At 37.2% G+C, this 20,579-nt stretch overlaps 1 protein-coding gene and 1 pseudogene across 9 annotated transcripts in view; one reads left to right on the top strand and one right to left on the bottom strand.

The window, feature by feature from the left end:
* The window catches only part of FERMT2 (fermitin family member 2), a 77,292-nt gene that overhangs the window by 6,166 nt on the left and 50,547 nt on the right, over window positions 1-20,579 (top strand). The gene's annotated exons all lie outside the window — the stretch shown is intronic.
* LOC114493612 lies at window positions 2,687-2,784 on the bottom strand (annotated as a pseudogene).

Raw genomic sequence — 20,579 nt, 5'->3', positions numbered from 1 at the left:
AGTTTGAGGAATATGTTTCTGAATGTAGACTTTAGAAAGAAGTTTGTACTTGCTTTAAAGTCTGTTATGTTCTTGCCAAAATAAGGTTGGAGTTGTATGTTACAATAGTTAGGTTGTAAAGTTATCACACATGATCAAAAAAAGAAATTTTAATTAAAATTATCCTTAGAAATCTCTTAAAGTGATCTTGAAGTATTGTATGTCTTCTGTCTCTCACAGAAGGGCACAATAGCTAGTTTTTCCTTTAGAAGCTGCAAAAATTTTGTTAGTTGAGCACTAGATGAAGTTGGCTTACATTAGGGGCTTTGTTTCACAGAAATACTTTAAACACTAGGATTAGAGTTTGGCAAGATGCATACAGGGAGAGAGGCATAGGTAACTGGACAGCTCCCTTCTCATGCTTTTGCTTAGTGCTGCTCCTTGGGGAAGGCATGATTATGTAGTTGGAATGGTGTCTATGACGTTGAAATCCTGTTTTTTCCCCTGAGGGCTTATGGTTGAATTCATGGAAATAAAATGTCTACATGATGCAATCTCACTGCATTCACAGTGAAATATATGAAGATTTCACTATGAACTTAAACATTTTTTTTTAATCTTGGAATAGGAGGAGAGAAACATATAATGGTGAAATTATATCTATTAAAGTGAGCTGAGTTTTAGTTATATATGTACTGTTTGATAGTAAGTTTACTCAGTGTTGAGAATACTGTCAATGATCCATAGGAACTGGACATTGTAATTTTATGGTTCTTAGCAAATTTTAAGCTCCTTAAAAATAGAGGATAGTAATGTAAATTTTATTAAAATTATATCACCTAATAAAGTGTGTGCTATTCCTTGCATACATTTTGTGTTGTTTGCTGCTGTGTTTGACACTTAATTTTTTTTTTCAAATCAGCAAATACTGTTTGATTCCAGCTAGAGTTAACTTATATTTATAGAGGCACTAAAAAGAATATATGTTTGTTTATGCAGTTTCTTACAAAAGATCTTGTTGGAAATATCCAGTACCTATTGAAGGAAACTGAAAGAGAATTTAAAGTTTTACCTTTTATCTGGCTATTTTTTCTAATTTCAAACTTCTAAGTTCAAGTATAGTATACAGTAAACAGTATAATCTTCATGTGAATCACCAGTTAGCATTTTGCCATTTGATTTCTCTACACACACATACACACACTCACTTTTGAACCATTTAAGTTGCAGACATCATAATCCTTCATACTTAGATATTTAAAAAATGTATCACCTAGGAACAAGGACTTTCGCTTAAACGTTACAGTGCAATTATCAAATCCAGGAAATTTAACATTGAATTGATACTATCGTCTACTATGTATCTGTATTCAAATTTGCAAATAGTTCTAGTAATAGTCTGTTTTTTCCATTCCGGATCTCATTCCACATTGAGTTTTAACTAAATTGACTTCTTAGGGTCCTTAATTTTATTTTATTTATTTTTAGTGAGAGGGGAAGGAGAAGGAGAAGGACAGAAAAACATCCGTGTGTGAGAAACATTGGTTAGCTGCCTGGTGCACAATCTAGGCCCTGACTGGGAATTGAACCTGGGACCTTCCAGTTCACAGGCCAGCACTCATGCTGAGCCATACCAGCCAGGGCAGGGTCCTTTAATATAGAGAATGGCTACTAAGTTTGGAACCACAGGAGAATATATAATAAATGGTTTGATTAAAATTACATTAAGATACATGTAAAGTAATAAATAGTACCTGTTTCCAGACTTTATAATCACCCTATAGAACAGATTCTTAACCTTTGTCTTTCAAGACACTGTTAACTTTTAAATAAGATTCTGGAGTTGTTTTTTTTTTTTTTTTTTTTTTTTTTTTTAGAGATGTTATTTGTTGCTGTTTTTTTTTAAGAGATGTTGTTTATTTTTAGAGAGAGAAGGTAGGGAGAAAAAGAAGGAAACATCCATGTGTGAGAGAAATGTTGATTGGTTGCCCCTCCCATCCCCCCAGCTTGGGGACATGGCCTGCAACCCAGCCATGTGCCCTGATTGGGAATTGAACTGGTGACCTTTTGCTTTGTGGGAAGGTGGCCAACCCACTGAGCCACACCAGTCAGGGCTAAATAAGACTTTTTATCAGTGCAAATTTCACTTCAAAATGATATTTTTATAGGTTCATTTCAGATACTTTGTATTTAAAATTCAGTTATTTTCTTAGTTTACTGTTAAGTTATTGACAATATTTTTAGTCATCATTTGGTATAGATTTCCCGTATTGTCTGTCTTCAGGCTGCAGTAGATGGTAATAAATTAAACAGAATAGTAAGAAACAACATTCAGGCCCTACCACTTAATGGTATGATCTAGGGACAACTAATTCAACTTTCTGGGTGGGTTGTTTTATTTTATTTATGTTTTCATTGAATTTATTGGGGTAACATTGGTTAATAAAATTACATAGATTTCAGATGTACAGTTTTATAATACATCTGTATATTGTGTTAAAAATATAGAACAGCCTTGGCTGGCGTAGCTCAGTGGATTGAGCGCGGGCTGAGAACCAAAGCATCGCAGGTTCGATTCCCAGTCAGGGCACATGCCTGGGTTGCAGGCCACAGCCCCCAGCAACCGCACATTGATGTCCCTCTCTCTTTCTCCCTTCCTCCCTCCCTCCCTTCCCTCTCTAAAAATAAATAAATAAAATCTTTTAAAAAATACGTAGAACACATCACTAATTTGCATGTCATCCTTGCTCAGGGGCCATGCTAATATCATTGCAGTTTTAGTGTCTGTGCTGCTGAAGCAAGCACCTGAGTGGGTTTTGGCATCTCTACAATGCAAATTAAAGAAAAACAAACTTTCTCATAGGTTTTAGAGAGAATTAAGAGAGATAATATGTGTGGAGAAATGTATTATATAAACTATTAGTGCTATAAAAATGATAGCAGCTATTTTCTAAGTAACATTAAAAGTCTCTGAGTATACTGAACTGGAAAAAAAGGAAAAGGGAGTTAAAATGTAATCTAGACTATTTAATGTTAATAGGTTTCAGCTTTAATGGTGAGAAACAGTATTCCTCAGGAGCTTGCTTTGGTACTACATTGTGTTCTCACCCCCTAAATAACAAGAAAAATAGTTATCATTCCATCCTTCCTCTCATTTTCAAACACACACCTGCCTTTGTAATGTAGCCAAGAGCTATTTACTATTTTCATGAGATTTCTGAAATGGAATGGAGCAGTAAGTGGATGGTGGTATCTTAGAGATTTGAAAAATGTATAACCACGAATGCTTCAGTAGTAAATTAATTGTGTACTTAATATATTTTACAAGAAAATATTTTGTATACAGTTATAACAAAGATATGATATAAAATTGTTTCTTGGCACATGAAAACATTGAGTGCATTTAGAAATTAGTGAAATTTTTTATTTCAATAATTTTATTAAAATAAAAATTGTAATGTCATGCTATGGTATTTTACAAAATGGCATATTATACACCCAGTGTGAGATAAACATATTCCAAAATAATATTTTAAATTAATATTTTAAAAATTGAGATATGGCCTTTTACACTTGGATTTGTGGTTTCAAATTTATAGCCACTATAATCCATTCCTAACAAATTATTTGTGTAATTATTGCATTTTTGTCTTGTTAGTTTTCTCACAAGGTCAGGCTTACTGAGGCATGATTTACAAACAGCAGAATTCATTCTCTTTAGTATAATGTGTTGAGTTTCGACCAGTGCATAGTCATATTAACTACCATGATCAAGATAAAGAGCTTTTCCAACACTCCAAAAAGTTTCCTTGTTACTTTATAATCAGCCCATCCCCTCCACCCCCTGCTCCTGAAAACCACTGGTAGTTCGCCTTTTCTAGAATGTTGTATAAATGGAACCATACAATATGTAGCCTTCAGTCTGGTTTCTTTCACTTAGCATAATATATTTTATTTTACTTTTAAAAATTTAGCATAATTATTTTTATTTATATTTATGTATTTACTTTTTAATTCTCACTCAAGGATATGATTATTGATTTTAGAGAGAGAGGAAGGGGGGAAGAGAGAGACACACACAAACATCAATATGAGAGAGAAATACTGATTGGTTGCTTCCCATATGTGCCCCCACGGGGTATCAAACCCATAACCTTTTTGGTGTACAGGATGATGATGCTCCAATCAGCTGAGCCACCTGGCTAGGGCAGCATAATTTTAGATCTATTTGTATGTGTATCAGTTTTTTTTAATTGCTGAGTAATAATCCATTTACAGATGTGTATTATAGTTTATTCACCAGTTGAAGGGCATTTGTGTTGTTTCCATTTTTTGGAGATTATGAACAGGGCTGCTGTAAACATTTGCAAGAATATATACTTTCATTTCTAGGGGATACCTACCTAGGAGTGGGATTGCTGGGTAGTGTCTTAAGTATATGCTCAAATTTGTAAGAAACTGCCAGACTTTTTCAAAGCAGCCACATCATTTTGTATGCGTATCAGAATGGTGTGAGAACTAAAAAATAATTGAGAATTCCAGTGGCTCTGAGTCCTTTCCCAGTATTTGGTATTGTCAGGTGTTTTGCTTATATTTTTGTTTAATTTTAGCCAGTCTAATAATTATGTAGTGGTTCTTATTATGCTTTTAAATCACATTTCCCTAATGACTAACATGTTGGAGAGCTTTTTACATGCTTATATGCCATTTGTGTATCTTCTTAGTGAAGTGTCTTCATTATCTTTTGCCTTTTTTAAAAAATTGTGTTTTTCTTGCTCTAGTGGTGTGGGCAATTGGTTTGGCATGGTCCTGCAGAGTGAAAGTTTGCTGGGTTCAATTCCCCGTCAGGTCACTTGCCTGGATTGTGGTTTGGTCCATGGTTAAGGTGTGTGCAAGAGGCAACTTAGCAATGTTTCCCCATATTAATGTTTCTTTCCCTTGATGTGGACCCTAGCTTGTGGGGTCCGTATCATTATGGATGAAATGAGACATTCACACGGAGTAATCCGGTGGAGGAAAAGGGACTGCATGGCTTTTCTCTCAAGGGGAGCAAAATACCTCCGCCCTTGCTCCAATGAGATTTTATTGTCTTACTGGCACATTACAAGAAGGTCCTCATTAACTATGCACAGACTCGCTTTAGGTGGTTATCTTTTACAGAGAACAAAGGAGCCAATGCTACTAATCACATCACAGAAGAGGGATATTTGCAAATGAAAAGACAAAAGTAGTTGGACCCCTTACACTCATCCTGGAAGGTTTAGCATAGTTTTTAGGAAGTTGCTTTGCAGTAAATGTCCTCAATTCAGGGTGAGGGAGTTTTAGCAAAAAGCAAGACTCATAGTGGCCTAGGTACACTGCAGGCCTGATTCCCCACGGGAGAACCTATCCGTGGGCATGGGTTCTGTGCATCTCTGAGTGGGAGCTGGGCCCATGCCACACAGAACAGTCTACTACACTCCCTCTCTTTCCCTCTAAAAATAAATAAAATCTTCTAAAAAATTGTGTTTTTCTTACTGACTATTAAGAGTTCTTTATGCAGTATAGATACAGATTATCAGATAATGTGTTTTGCAATATTTTCTCTTAGTCAATGGCTTGTCTTTTCATTTTTAACACAGTATCATTATTTGTTTACTTGTTTTTCTTTCTTTTACTGATTCTAGAGCAAGGGGAAGGGAGAACGAGAGGGAGAAAAAGAAAAACATTGATGTGAGAGACAAATGTCAATCGGTTGCCTCTTGCATATGCTCCGACTGGGGACTGAACCTGCAATCCAGGCACATGCCCTGACCAGGAATTGAACTAACAACCTTTTAGTTTGCAGGACAATGCCCAGGCAACTAAGCCATACCAGCCAGGGATAACACAGTATCTTTCAAAGAATAGAGTTTTTAATTTCCATGAGTCCATTTTATTAACTTTTTTCTCTTCTGGATTGAGGTTTTTTTAAAAAATTGCCGTATATTAGAAATCTGTCTAATTAAGACCACAAAGATTTTGTTCTGTAACTTATATATAGCTTCTGTTTACTTGTATATGTTAAAAGGAGGAATAGCTCTGGCTGGTGTAGCTCAGTGGATGGAATGCATACTGCGAACCAAAGGGTTGCAGGTTCTTTTCCCAGTCAGGGCACATGCCTGGGTTGCAGGCCAGGTCCCCAGTAGGGGGCGGAAAAGAGACGACCACACATTGATGTTTCTCTCCCTCTCTCTGTCTCTCCCTCTCTGAAAATGAATAAATAAAATCTTTTTTTTTAAAGGAATATATGAAGTATAGTAGTAATTATGTATCCGAGAGGAAATAACGTAATTTACTACTTTAATTTGGTAGAATTTGTGGTATAAAATAATAGTCTAGTGAAAACTTATTTATATGCAGCAATTCCACTGCTAGGATTATATCCTAAGAACCCTGAAACCCCAATCCAAAAGAACCTATGCACCCCAGTGTTCATAGCAGTACAATTTACAATAGCCAGGTGCTGGAAGCAACCTAGGTGCCCATCAGTAAATGAATGGATCAAAAAACTATGGTACATTTACACGATGAAATTCTATGCAGCAGAAAGAAAGAAGGAGCTCCTACCCTTTGCAACAGTATGGATGGGTCTGGAAAGAATTAAGCAAAAAGTAAGCCAGGTGGTGAAAGACAAATACCATATGATCTCACCTTTAACAGGGACCTAAACAACAACACTAAGAAACCAGAAAAATATAACCAAAGACACTCAAATAGAGAACAGGCTGACAGTGACCAGAGGGGAGGGAATTTCAGGGGAAAAGGGGAAGGGGTTACAGGAACAAGTATAAAAGACACATGGACAAAAACTTAGGGGAGAGTGGAAATGGGAGGGAGGTGGGGAGGGCTGGGGAGGTGGGCTGAGAGGGAATAAAAGACAGAAAACTGTACATGAACAACAATTAAAATTAAGAAAGTTATCATCAATCTACTAGAAAACTTAGATATTTAGAACTTAAGTCTTAAAAATATACTGGTAGTGAAGCATCTTTGAATAATCAAAGAAAAGTTTCAGATACTAATGTTACAGAAAGAAGTCAGTCTGAGTCCCAGTGCTGGTCATACCACTTAATAGCTATGTGAAATTTTTTAAGTGAGGGTTTTCAGTATTCATAATCTTAAGTTTTGGGTTTTTTTTTCCCCCTGTACAGTATAGATAAAAGAATAAGCCTTTAATTAAGTTTGTTTCCTTCACTTTGTAATATATGAGTTCTTTAAAATTGTTTTTTCAAGTATGGTAACCACCCTCTAAACTAGAAAATATCATTCTAAAACTATGCTATTGTGGATAAAAGGTCACACAAATCCTGGTCTATTTTCCTTCATTGAGAATGTTATACTGGTAAAATCCTTTGAAAATTTATTCTTCTGGTATTTTCTCTCAATGTCAATTCTACTTCTCATTGAATTAGTGTGTATGAGAGAAGAAAATAACCCGTAAAGGATTAAAATGTGAGGTTTACATTTGGATTTCCTTTTATGATTCAGTTTTCAGACTTATTTACTGTCTACTTGTAGAAGGACTGGTCAGCCTCAGTGTGTCCTTGGGGGAGAATCTTCCACAGGTTTCAAGGTTGGGAGCTGACAACCTCAGTCTTTTCTCATATATTTAACTATGTGATTTTTATATTATGGTGTAACTAAAAATTACATCAGGTATTTTAAAGATCAAGTGTAATTTCAAGCCATCAGTGTAATGATGGTTTTTGATATCTTTTCCTTAATGGAACACTCAGGGTTATGAATAAAACACCAATAAAGTGCCAGCATTATTGATTGTAGATGATGTCTATTGGATAAGTGCCTTCCAGCTTAATGTCCCTTAATGTACTTACATAAATTCAGATTTAAGAATTTTATAAACTTTGGAATTAAAAATAACTTGAAAAAAGGCAAAGAATTCCTGTATCAGTTTCGAAAGTTTTATGCAAGGTGTTGATGAATTTTGAAATTTTGCTGGGATAGAGTGTTCTTGGTGTGGAGTGTGGACTGGGGAGAGGGCAGCCTACTTGAGTCATAGTCCTGACTTCACCTTACTCTACCTGTTCAATTTTGGGCTGTATGACCTACCTGTCTGTGCTTCTGGTTTCTCATCTGTAAAATGGGGATAATAATTGTACCTTTATAATAGGGTTATTATAAGGACTAAGTAAGTAGTGAAGTGTTTAGAGTGGCTGTGTAAATGCATCTGTGATGATGATGGCAGCTGCATTCCAGACTATTCTAGTGGTATGTGTATTTCCCCCTTTTAATAAGCTAGTGAAATAATAGTATTTTATAAAAATCGGGAATGTGTCTATTATAAAGGTATGCCAAATAGTTATTCTTTACAATATTAAGAATTAAGTATCTCACCTTCATTGTACTACCTTGCAATCACTATCAATATTATAAAGACAGTATAATAGTAGATTTTTTAAAAAGATTTTTACTTTTAGAGGGGAAAGGACAGAGAAAGGGAGGGAGAGACATCAAAGTGTGAGAGATACATGGATCGGTGGCCTCTCACACGTCCCCCAGGTGGGGACCTGGCCTGCAACCCAGCCATGTGCCCTGACTGGGGATCAAACAAGCAACCTTTTAGTTTGCAGGCTGGCACTCAGTCCACTGAGTCATATCAACCAGGGCAAGATTTTATGCACCTGTATATATATAAAATAATAGCTAACTATGCTAAAATGGAGAGTATGTTTAATAAATGTAATATTCTAATTTTTAAAAAGTGAACTTTGTTAGTGTTTAAGAACTTAGTTTAAGACATAGCCTGGCCAATTAATAGCTGTATATGACCTTGACATGTTATTTTAACCTCTCTTGATTTTACCTTTTACTTAACCTTAGTTTACTTATCTGTTACTTGAAGTTAATGTAAAAGCTAAGAATGGTATTAAAAGGAATTACAATCCCTGGCAGTCAGTAGAGGGAATATAGTTGGAGCTCAGTAAAATGTTATTCTTCCTGTACTTGAACAATGATTAAAATAAAAAAGAAAAAAAAGAAAAAGAAATAAAATAAAATGTTGTTCTTCAAATATTTTATAAACCTAAAATAAACTTTATTTGTAGATTGAAATAGTTTATCTAAATAACTTCTTTTCATTGTATTTATGTAGTATGTAACCAGAAAACCCTTCCTATTTTCTTGGATTTGCCGATTTTGTATAATTGTTCCAAACTATCAGAATATGTTCGCTAAAGCCCGACTGTCTGGGTTTGAATACTGGTTTCACTACCTGTAGTGACCTTGTGCCAAATTATTTAACATTACTGTGACTTACTTTTCTTATAAATAGGATTTTCATATAAGTAAAATGGGGATGATAATATATTTATCTCACAGAGTTGTTGTAAGGATTAAGTGACTATATATATACTTGGTACATATTAAGTGCTAGTTACAATAATTTCTTATGTTTTATTGAGATCCTAAAGGACCTCTGGGATATCTCACTATTAAATATGAGTTTGGGGGAAGAAATGCCTTAAAGAACTTCGACTAGGAAAGAAGGGCCTTAGCATGATATGGAATATTCACGTGTACATGTTCCTGCATAAAGATAATTTTATACATTCTTTAAAAAAAGATTTTATTTATTTTTAGAGGGGAAGGGAGAGAGAAAGAGAGGGAGAAAAACATCCATTGTGGTTGCCTCTTGTGCATGCCTCTACCCCGCTGCCCCCCCCCCCCCCCCCCCCCACACACACACACATTGGGGACCTTGGCCTGCAACCCAGGCATGTGCCCTGTCCAGGAATTGAACTCTAGTGACTTCTTGCTTCGCAGTCAGATGCTCAGTCCACTGAGCCACACCAGTCAGGGTTCATTCTTTTTTTTTTTTTAATCCTCACCCAAAGGGCATGCTTACAGATTTTAGAGAAAGGGGAAGGGAGAGAGAAGGAGAGAAACATCAATGTGAGAGAGAAAGACTGATTGGTCACTTCTTATATGCACCCAGGCAGAGCACCAAACCTGTAACCTAGGCTTGTGTCCTGACTGGGAATTGAACCTGTGATCTTTCAGTTTATGGGGTGATGCTCCAACCAAGTGAGACACACTGGCCTGGACCACTCACTCTACTTTTGGTAGGTTATAGAGGTATATGGCATGAGACTTCTGTGGGGACATGAACTTGACCTCATCAGTAGCAGCAGAAACAAACACTTGGGGGGTACCAAGCATTACATTATTAATGGGACATAGTCCTCATTCAAAATGTGAGCAGTTTTCTAGTACACAATGAAGACGGAAGACTGTTTTGAGTTGATGGTGTGGTTGTGAAGTGCCAAGTAAGTGGTACGGGAAGATTATGGAGATTTAGAAGTATGATCTTATTGGGCTTAGTGGTTTTATTTGAAGGAGGATCTGGGTGAAAAGTTAGGAAGAAAGGCATTCTGGGTTGAGGCTTGCAGTGTTTATGGTGTATTGGAAACTAGCTTAGAGAAGTAGAAGATAAGATTATAGAAAGATTTGGTTAAGTGTAGAAATTATATTCCTTTCCTTCACTGACCCACTTAATATTTTAAATGAGAACCTACTGAATGTTAGACACCATACTATGAATAGGAGAGATAAGACATGGACAAAATTAACTGAGTCCTTGGCCGCACTCAACTTGAAGTCTTAGGGGCAAGACAATCTTTAAATAATTCATTGCTCTAATGTGATGAGTGTTATGAAAATTGAGCTTTCCGGCTGGCTGCAGCCATCAGGGGTCTTTAAGGCTCAGTTAAATGATTTCCAGAAAATATTTAGCAGACTCAAAACCTCTTAAAACCTAAATTCCTTTCCACTCAGAAATCTCAAACCATCTATTTTGTGTGTAGATGTTCAGCTAAAGGAATAAATGTTTGTTAAACAGAGGGAAAAAGAAGAAAATTGAAACAGTTGTGGGACTATGTGCCCAGGAGCCTGACCTAGTGTGTAAGGGAAGGACTTTTGGAGGCAGTTATCTTTAAGCTGAAAGCTGAAGGTGGAGTAGGAATTAGAAGAGTGGCAAAGGATGTTAAGTGTGGGGATACCGAGTGGCAAAAACAACAGGCTGGGAGAAGATGGGAATTCCAGATGAGAGATGAGCCAGGGAGGGCAGCTATTGGAAGAACTGAAAGAAGTCTGATGGTGGAGGAGAGTCATCCTGGCGAACCAGTGACTTGACAGGCTTAAGAAATGAGCAAGTATTTAGAGTCCTTTGTAAACCAGGTTTAAAAGATTGTGTAATAAGAACTGTGAGATGCCATCAAAAAATTTTAAACAGGGAGAGACATCAGATTTTTACAAATTTGAAGACCCCCAGATACATATAAATCAACAGAAGATGATAAGCAATAATAAGCCTCTTGGATTCCAAGAAATGTTTTTTCCAGTAGTCTGCAATACAGTCCCGTATTAGAATTTGTTAGTACTTTGATATTTAAAATGTCAAAGCCAATAAAGTATTTACTAAGTTACTTCTTTTTTGAACTGTTGAATAAATGCTTTTGATTACCTTTAAAAGACAAATCCCGTTAGTACTTGTATGAGTCAAGTATTAATGGACGAATTTAGCCCCCGATGTTACTCTCATAATTTGTCAAATGTTGACATTGTGTGGACTTGGAGTCCAGTTTTCTAGGAGCTAAGCCAAGTTGAGCCAAATAAGTATTAAGCCTTCAGGATTGGATAGAAAGTTACCCACCCTCTGGAAATGAATAATCAGCACACGTTCAATTTGTGTGCATTCTGTAATTGTGTTCATAGTTTATGTCAGCTGGTAACACTTCTTAACTACTTGAGTTAGTATATTTTGTAGTATCAAATATTAAATTGAAGTAGGTAGTAATTATTATTTGGGGTTTGTAAGTAGCTTTAAGAGATGATTTTGTTTCAATGAGTGAATTCCTTGATTTTCAATTAGTTATGTCAAAGATACATCAATTTGCCAACTTCTCTCAGAAGTTTATTTTCTAAATTTTTTGCCTAATTGGTCAATCCTTCTGCTTTAGTCAGTCATTGAAGCCTTAAAGGTTTGTTGAAACTCTCATTAGAATTTTACTCAGCTGCAGACCTTTGCTTTCAATATTGGTTGAAATCTACCCCCCAGGAATCCTCTTACCCCAGTGCAAGTCACTTAGCGCTGAGGTAGGAAAGGTGCTTAATTAAGGGAGGCAAGGAAGTAAAGACAGTCCCCATGTGATGCGTATCTCATTTCTGTTGCTCATTGGTCCCCCTGACAAGACTTGGTATTTCTACTTTTTTAATAATCTCTTTACCTCCCTGTAGATGTGCAGTCTATCTTCTTTCTCACTCCTAAATACCTATTTTCTATAAGAAATATGCAAGATAAACATCAAGATTTTACTATGAAATATAAATGAATCTTAATATTAGTCCTTTGTCCTCAAATTCATCATATCCAAACCTGCTTCTCTTCTGAATAATTTTACCTTGGTTACTGGACTGTTACTTAAGAATGCCACTTCTGAAATCACACTGTTCTGATTCAAATCCTAACTTCTATATATACTAGCTTTATCATTTGGCCAAGTTATACACTTCTGTCTTTTGGTTGTCTCATCTCCAAAACCGGGATTATAATAGTATTTACTGCTTAGCATTTTTGTGAGAATATGTTAAGTGAGTACTAAATGGTTAATAAACAAATCTTAATGCTATTGTTATTATCCCTTTAATTATCAAGCTAGGAACTTTCTTGCTTTCCTCTTTACCTTCCAACTGCCCTCTCATGTCTAATCAATATCAATAAAACTGTGATTCTAACTTAGACATGTCTTTCCTATTTGGCTTCTCTTCATCGTCTGCCTTAGGTCAGGTCCAGCTCACAAAAAGCTGCAGTACTTTTCTTGCTGCTAGACTCTTTTTCTGATTCATTCTTTGTAATCCCATTGTAATTACCTTCATAAAACAATCTGATTGAGAGCTTGGATTTTCTATAGAATAGTTACTCTTAGCACATGTTGGAACTCCCCCATCTCTTAAGACTGTGATGTAGTGCCCCCTCTTCTTCAGAGCCCAATTCATCTTTCCATTTAAAGTTGGTTGCTTCTGTGGCATATTGTTCTTTCATCTGTTTAGCTCGTTTTACTTGTCTGTGTCCTTCACTTGGACTAAAAACACCTCTAGAATGGAATTCTTACTAGTTTTATATTCCCATGACCTAGGTTCGTGTCTGGCATATGGTAAGTGCTTGGAAAGTGCTTACTAATTTATTTATTGATTGTGCGTCAGAAGAACACACTTACATCTGTTTTGCCCCCTCTTTTCCTCATAAAGAGAGCAGAACAAGAAGGCACATTCTAAAAGCAAAGGAGGGGGACCCTCAGCTTTCTCAAGTCTGAAATGATAAGGAATTTGGGAAGAGAGAGAGAGCAAAAGACTGGAGAATATGGAGTTTTTAAGAAAAAAAGATTGTGATTCTGTAGTGAAATTATTATTTAATGTCCTTTATATTTCAGGAAATATTAGAGATAACATAGAGTTTAATTTTTTAAATTCTTTTAAGCATTAATTTTACCTGTAGACTCTTTCTTTACACATTACTGGCAATAATAGCTCATTAGAAACATTAGGAGATTTGTTTGTTTCAGGAATTGAAAAGTAGAAGATAAAACTTTTCTGTTTCCACTAGCTTAGTAAAGGAAAGAAACCTTGGCCTAAGACAGCACATTGTAGCTGGGAAAGAGGAAATAGGCAGGTTCACCTCCGAGTTTGTGGAAAGATGCCTGGGGAGTAGCCAGTTGTCCTGCTGTAGCAGGAGGTCTTGTGTCCCTCACAATTTACAAGCAACATTCCCTTTCTTCCTCCTCCCCACCATCCATACTCTGCAGGTGCCACCACTAGAGTTCTTATCTCAGATTGAATCATTAAGCACAAAAAGCCTTATGATCAGTGTAGTTTAATATTACTAATAATGTACATGGGTTAGGTAATAGTCTGATTTGGAACCTGTTTATAATGTTTTTCTGTGGTGAATCAGATTTCTAAGACGAACAAATGAATGTTTGGGACATTATCATTTTGCACAATAGGGATTGCGCAAAGGAATTCATCTTTCTTAGATGGAAGAGGAGGAAGTCAGTTCAGTTTGATTCCCCATTGTTTAGGAGATTCTCTGCCGCATTTCTAGCTAGTATAGAAGCATGTTTTAATTCTGAAGTTGAAAAAGATAAAATGGATTTTTAAACATAAAATTTAATTAGCAAATCTTATATATTTTTTTCTTGGTGATTTAAGAATAATTTTCCTTGTTGAGATTAATGTTTTGTTAATAATGGAATGTCTTTAACATTATCACTATGAGGATTCATTCATTTATCAGATGTTGCGTGCCAGGTCCTGGGCTAGCTGCTAGAAGTACAGGGTGGTGCAAAAGTAGGTTTACAGTTTGTATGGAAAATAGTACAATAATAATACAGGAATAAACTCTGGTCCGTGTACTCACAACTTTGAACCTACTTTTTCCCCATTCTGTATAACTGTGATCAAAATAGACATTGTTTTTCTCAGAGTTTATAATCTAGCAGGGAAGAAAGACACCTCCCCTCCTATGAACAAACAAAATGAATACAAATTTTTAAATAAATTAAAGTTTTAATAAGTGATATCACAGTGTACTGAAATAGAGGATAATGAGAGACATTAGGAGGGCTCATCTTCGCTAGGTGGTTAAAGAAGGTTTCCTGAAGAGCGTGGACATTAAACTAAAATTTGAAAGATGAGACATTCTGAGGGGAATAGCATGTTCAAAGCCACTGAGGCAGAGAAGAACTTACTTCTTAGAAGACAGTTCTTGGAATAAGAAGGCAATAAGTGTGGCTGAAGTCCAGAAAGAGCACAGGATAAATTCAGAGGAGTAGATGGGTCATATTGTGTGGGGCATTGTAGACTATGATAGGCATTTGGATTTTATTCTAAGTGCAGTTGTTGGACGCTGTTGAAGGATTTTCAGCAGGAGAATGACATGAAAGTGTTGAAGAGATCACCTTGTCAGTTGTGTGGGAAGTACTGAATGGAATCTGGAAGACCAGTTAGGAGGCTGTTGCTGCAGTCATTGGAGGAGATGATGGTAGCTTGAAATAGGGTGGTGCTAGTGGAGATTTTTGGAAGTGGAACTGAAGCAGGGCTTGCTGAAAAATGGGGAATATAGGAAAGAGAAGAATCCATTACTTTTAGGTTTCTCACTTGAGCAACCGTGCTGATGGTTAGTGCTTTTTTTTTAAAACAGGGATAAGAGAATGTTGAGCTGAGTTAGGAGATAATAAGTTTGAGGTACTTGTGAGACATCCAGGGGGAAGAGTGGGATAGACAGTGGGGTATATAAGCTGGTGCTCTAAGCACACGGTTGTTCTGGAGATTAAAATTAGGAAGGTAACATGACATTTAAAGCCATGGGAATGGTTGAGATATCTAGGAAGCCACTGTAAGGAGAGAAGTGCATGGTTCCAAGAAGGTGGGAAGGGCAGCATAGCACAGGTAGGATTTCTTTTAGATAAATAGGAAGAGAGATGCTTTTTTCATCATAACATAAAGGCAGGAGACCTGTAGGAGTAAAGATGGAAGGAGGTTGGTAGATTTTGGTTGGCACTTAGGTGAAATAGTTCGAATCTGATGGCTTCTCTATTTTCTCAAGTAGAATCCATGGTTGTCTTCTGGGAAGGAGGACACTCAGGAATTGGAGGACAGTTGAGAAGTTTGAAATAGAGTGGTGGACGGAAGGAACATAGTGGGATTGCCCACGGGTATCTTAGGACCTGTTTGACCATAAAGTTTTAGTAATTGTTTCCATCTGCCTGGTTGTGAAATGGAGGAGGAAATCATATAAGGTAGACAAATGACTGGGTGGTATAGATAGATAAATGGTGTGAGGTGTAGGGGGAGGAGTTTGAAAGTCCTTTTTGGCAGTTAGGAGGACACTGGCCCACCATACCTGGTCTGGTCAGTTTGCATGACTTGCCAGTAGTGTCAGACCAGCTGCTTAGTAGTGTTTTTACTAGGGCTCTAGGGTTGAAGTTTTCTTTACCATCAGTAAAGACAGGCTAAAAACTCTTGAATATCTTGAATATGGTAATAGTTACACTAATTAATTTGTGGTTCAGGAGGCTCATAAACAAAGGAAACAGCAGAGCGTGTCAACAATGTTAACAAAATGAAAAATATATCTACTTACCAAAAATAAGGCATGTGTTCAGAAAGCTTCTGTGTATTTAAAATTTTAAATGTAAAGTTGCCCTACCAAATATTATTTAAAGTAATATAAACTTTGCTTCTGGTTTATGGAAGTTGAGAGAATGCTGAACAAATTTTACATTTTCTTCTTGAGTGAATATTCTTTCTTAAATGTGCAACTAGAAATATAAGTGACTTAAAAGCACCATCTTGTCTTTTCTTCATTCCAGACAGTTTCTAATGAGTTACTTATTTTAAGACTGACAGCTATCAGAGAGGAGGGTTGGGGAACTGAATAAAAGAAGGTGAAGGGACTAGCCAAAAAGCATACAGGCATAACCCCATAGACACAGACCACAGTGTGGTGATGGCCACAGGGAAGGCGAGCGGGGGTGGGAGGAGCTGGGAGGAGTTGGGTAAGTGGAATGGGAATGGGGACATCTGTAGTAGTGTCAACAATAAAAATAAAGTCTAATAAGAACAAGAAAAACATGACTACTTAAGAAAAATAAGTTATCTGGTTAACTTGTTTCCATTTTCTTGGCTTTTTAAACAAAAGCAAAAATAATTGCATTTTAAAACCCCATATCAAAACAGTCAAGTACGAATTGGTAATCCTATTAGGAAAAGGTTAAATATGGTGTTATTAGTAGTGTATCTCAGCGGTTTTCAACCTTTTTTCATCTCATGGAACACATAAACTAATTACTAAAATTCTGTGGCATATAAAAAATACATTTTTGTTGCTCTAACAAAAAAAGGTATACTTTTGATTAATTCACACTGAACTGCTATTGTGTTGGCTGTTGTTGTTTTTTTCATTTAACAATCTAAGGACAAGAGGTCAGTACCCCTGTGTAAATAGTCAGGTATTGCAGGCTTTAAAAATTCTTGTGGCACGCTGGTTGAAAATCACTGGTGTTTCCTTTCTTCTAGGGTGTAAGCTAGTTTTCATTCCATAAAGAGGGCGTATAATATTTTCTCCATAGCAGAGAAGTTTTTTTTGAAATTATTTGTTTTCTTTTTTTTCTTTTTTAATTTTTTATTTTTTGGATTTTTTTTTAAAGATTTTATTTATTTATTTTTAGGGAAGGAAGGGAGGGGAGGAGAGCGAGAGAGGGAGGGAGGGAGATGGATGTGCGGTTGCTGGGGGTTATGGCCTGCAACCCAGGAATGTACCCTGGCTGGGAATCGAACCTGGGACACTTTGGTTCCCAGCCCGCGCTCAATCCACTGAGCTATGCCAGCCAGGGCTAAATTATTTGTTTTCTTTTGTGACTCATGGAGCAGGTGAATGTTGTTACACCAAAAGCCACTTGGTAGAATAAGCAGTATTTTTATACTCAGCCCCCAATGATGAAATCCTAAGCCTTTTTCTGTTCCTTAGAACATGTGCATGATATCTTTGTAGAATACTATATTTTGCCATGTATAATGTGTACTTTTTTGCCCAAATTTTTGAGGGAAATATAAGGATGCAAATTATACGTGGGTAGTGCTAATTCAGTATCTGTATGTTTTCAGTTCTTTTATTTATGCTTATGTGTGAAAAATGTAACTCTAGAAAGCAATAACAATATGCATATGCAAAATAATACCCTGGAATATGATCATTGGTTTTATATATAGATTAAAAAAATTGATTAAAAGATAAAAGACTTCTTTCCCTGAAAGTTTGGGCCTAAACATGGGTGTGCATTATACTCGGGAGTGCATTATACATGGCAAAATACAATATACAACTACTTGAATATGAGGGGCATTTTGTTACAGTCAAGGGAGGAGACTTTTATTGATTCAGTTAATGTTTTAGTCATTTGGAATTTAATATGAATTTGAGTGCCTGTCAGATACTATTTTATGTGCAAGAGAGCATAGCATGAGTGGCTCTATTAAGTAAAGGAGGAACACAGGAGTAGTTCTTTCCAGAATCCCAGCAAAATATTTTGAAAATTGAATAGGAAAAATGAACATTTTGCCAAAAGTTATTATAGAAAATTCTTGTCTTCTATTTTACACCATAATCTAAGTAATTCTTGACCTGTAAAAATTACTGAAAGGCTGTATTTATAAATAAATAATGAAGTTCCTTACTTTCTCCCCCAAAGAAGGAAAATAAACAATGACTTCATAATAGTGCATTTTCCCTTTTAGTGCATTTTAGTGCATAATAGTGCATTTTCCTGAAATGTTTGTATTTATGGTAGGTTGTTTCTGGAAATCTAGAAACAATAATTTAAAATTATAATATACCAAGTAAAAGGTTACATGATACCTGGAACATAACTGGAAATCATGATACTGAAAAAATTGACTGTTAGCATATGTTGTTGAGCATGATCTATGCTTGACTAGTTTCAAGATGTTGATTGAAACAAGTCTACCCTGGTGATGCTTGGTAACTCCAATCATGGCAGGTGCCTGCCTGATTGTGTGTGTGTGTGTGTGTGTGTGTGTGTGTGTGTGACATTCAGTTGTTTAATGGTATGCTTGAAATCAAGGCTGGCATTCTAAAATGGCACAAGTGTTTGTTATTCAGTGTGGTCTGGGGCTGAGATTGTGATATAGAGGGGACAGTATTTCAGACTTCTGGTCAAGATAGCAGTGTAAGTAAACACGGCTGGCCTCCTCACACAACCACATCAAAATTACAACTAAAATACAGAGCAACCATCACTTGGAACTGTCAGAAATCGAGTTGAAAGAAATCACATCTGTCCAGACTCTTAGGAGGGGTGGAGGTGTGGAATGGGCTGGTCCCACATCCACGTGTGGTGGATAAAAATTCAGGAGGGGTATCTTGGGAGCGAGGAATCCCAGGTGTCCCAGTCCTGGGTTCCGGTGCCGGGGAGAAAAGTCCCCATAACTTGTGGCTACAAAAATCAGCAGGGGTTGAGTTGGTGGGAGAAACTTCTGGAGTCCCAAGCAATTCCTCTGAACTCATTTACAGGCTTAGAATCACCCCCCTCTGAGCTCCAGCACCACAGTAGCAGCTTGAAAGCCACCAGTGGCATATAGGGAGGAACTAACATGTCCGGCATCAAGGTGAGAGCTGGTAGGGCAGCTTTCTCCTGACAGAAACGCAGGCAGAGGCCAATGTCCCTTTTCTGACCTCTCTCCCCACAGAACTACAGAACTGGCAGGCTGGTGCCATATCTGAGACTCCATCAACCTGGCTAACACTGTTTGCTCCACCCTGGAGATCCCCAGAGACTCAGTCCCGCCCCTACCCAAGCTGCTTTTCCTTATAAATGGCAGGTCTTGGCTCATACTCACCACTTCCAAAATCCTCTCAAACAAACAGCAGCCAGCCTCATTGAGCCCCCAGCACCCATACTTCTTGCTAAGTAGCCCCAGGCCTGGCACTACCAGCAGCTACCCTAGATTTACAGTTTGGCTTAGCTTGGGAATCGCCAAGTGCAGTTGAGTAGCAGCCATCTTATACTGCTGTTTTAGCTCAGGTGGGACAGTCTCAGGCAAAACACAGGTGGTAGCTGACCTTGGCCTGCACCATCTGGGAAGCCCCAGAGCCTGTACACTGAGTGGACAACTACAGACAACATCGGAGCACCACCACCCTGCCCCTTACACAACTGATCTTCTACAGAAGACGGAGGTAGGTTCTCAGTGGTCATAACCAGTCCTTGGAACTGACTAGCCTGAGTAAATCCCTCCCACTGACCTGCTAACAGCAATCAAGCCTCAACTGTAAGAGGAGGGTATACTTAGTCCACATGAAGGATGCACCTTGAGTACCCAGCTTGGGGTGATAAGGGACACTGTACCATGGGATCCTAAAGGACATCTACTACATTAGCCATGCTACCATGCTATGACATGGAGTCATATGAGGTCTACCTAATACATAGAAACTAACACAGGGAGGCTGCTAAAATGAGACAAAGAAACATGGCCCAAATGAAAGAACAGATCAAAACTCCAGAAACAGAGCTAAACATAATGGAGATAAGCCAGCCATCTATCAGATGCAGAGTTCAGAATGCTGGTTATAAGGATGCTCAAGGAACTTAGTGAGGACCTCAGCAGCATAAAAAAGGTCCAGTCAGAAACAAAGACACACTAATTGAAATAAAGAACAATTTACAGGGAAACAACACTAGAGTGGAAGGAGCTGAGAATCAAATTGATGATTTGGAACATAAGGAAACAAAAAGCAACCAATCAGAACAAGAAGCAGAAAAAAGAATTCAAAGAAACAAGGATAAGCACGGAGCCTCTGGGACAACTTCAATAGGTCCAACCATCACATCATAAGAGTGTCAGAAGGAGGAGAGAAAAAGCAAAAATTGGAAATCTATTTGAAAAAATAATGAAAGAAAACTTCCCTACTTTAGACATGCAAGTCCAGGAAGCACAGAGTCCCAAACAAGATGGACGCAAAGAGGCTTACTTTAATTCAC

The sequence above is a fragment of the Phyllostomus discolor genome, chromosome 1, assembly GCF_004126475.2.
Source record: "Phyllostomus discolor isolate MPI-MPIP mPhyDis1 chromosome 1, mPhyDis1.pri.v3, whole genome shotgun sequence".
NCBI lineage: Eukaryota > Metazoa > Chordata > Mammalia > Chiroptera > Phyllostomidae > Phyllostomus > Phyllostomus discolor.
This window is presented reverse-complemented; position numbering and strand designations above follow the sequence as displayed.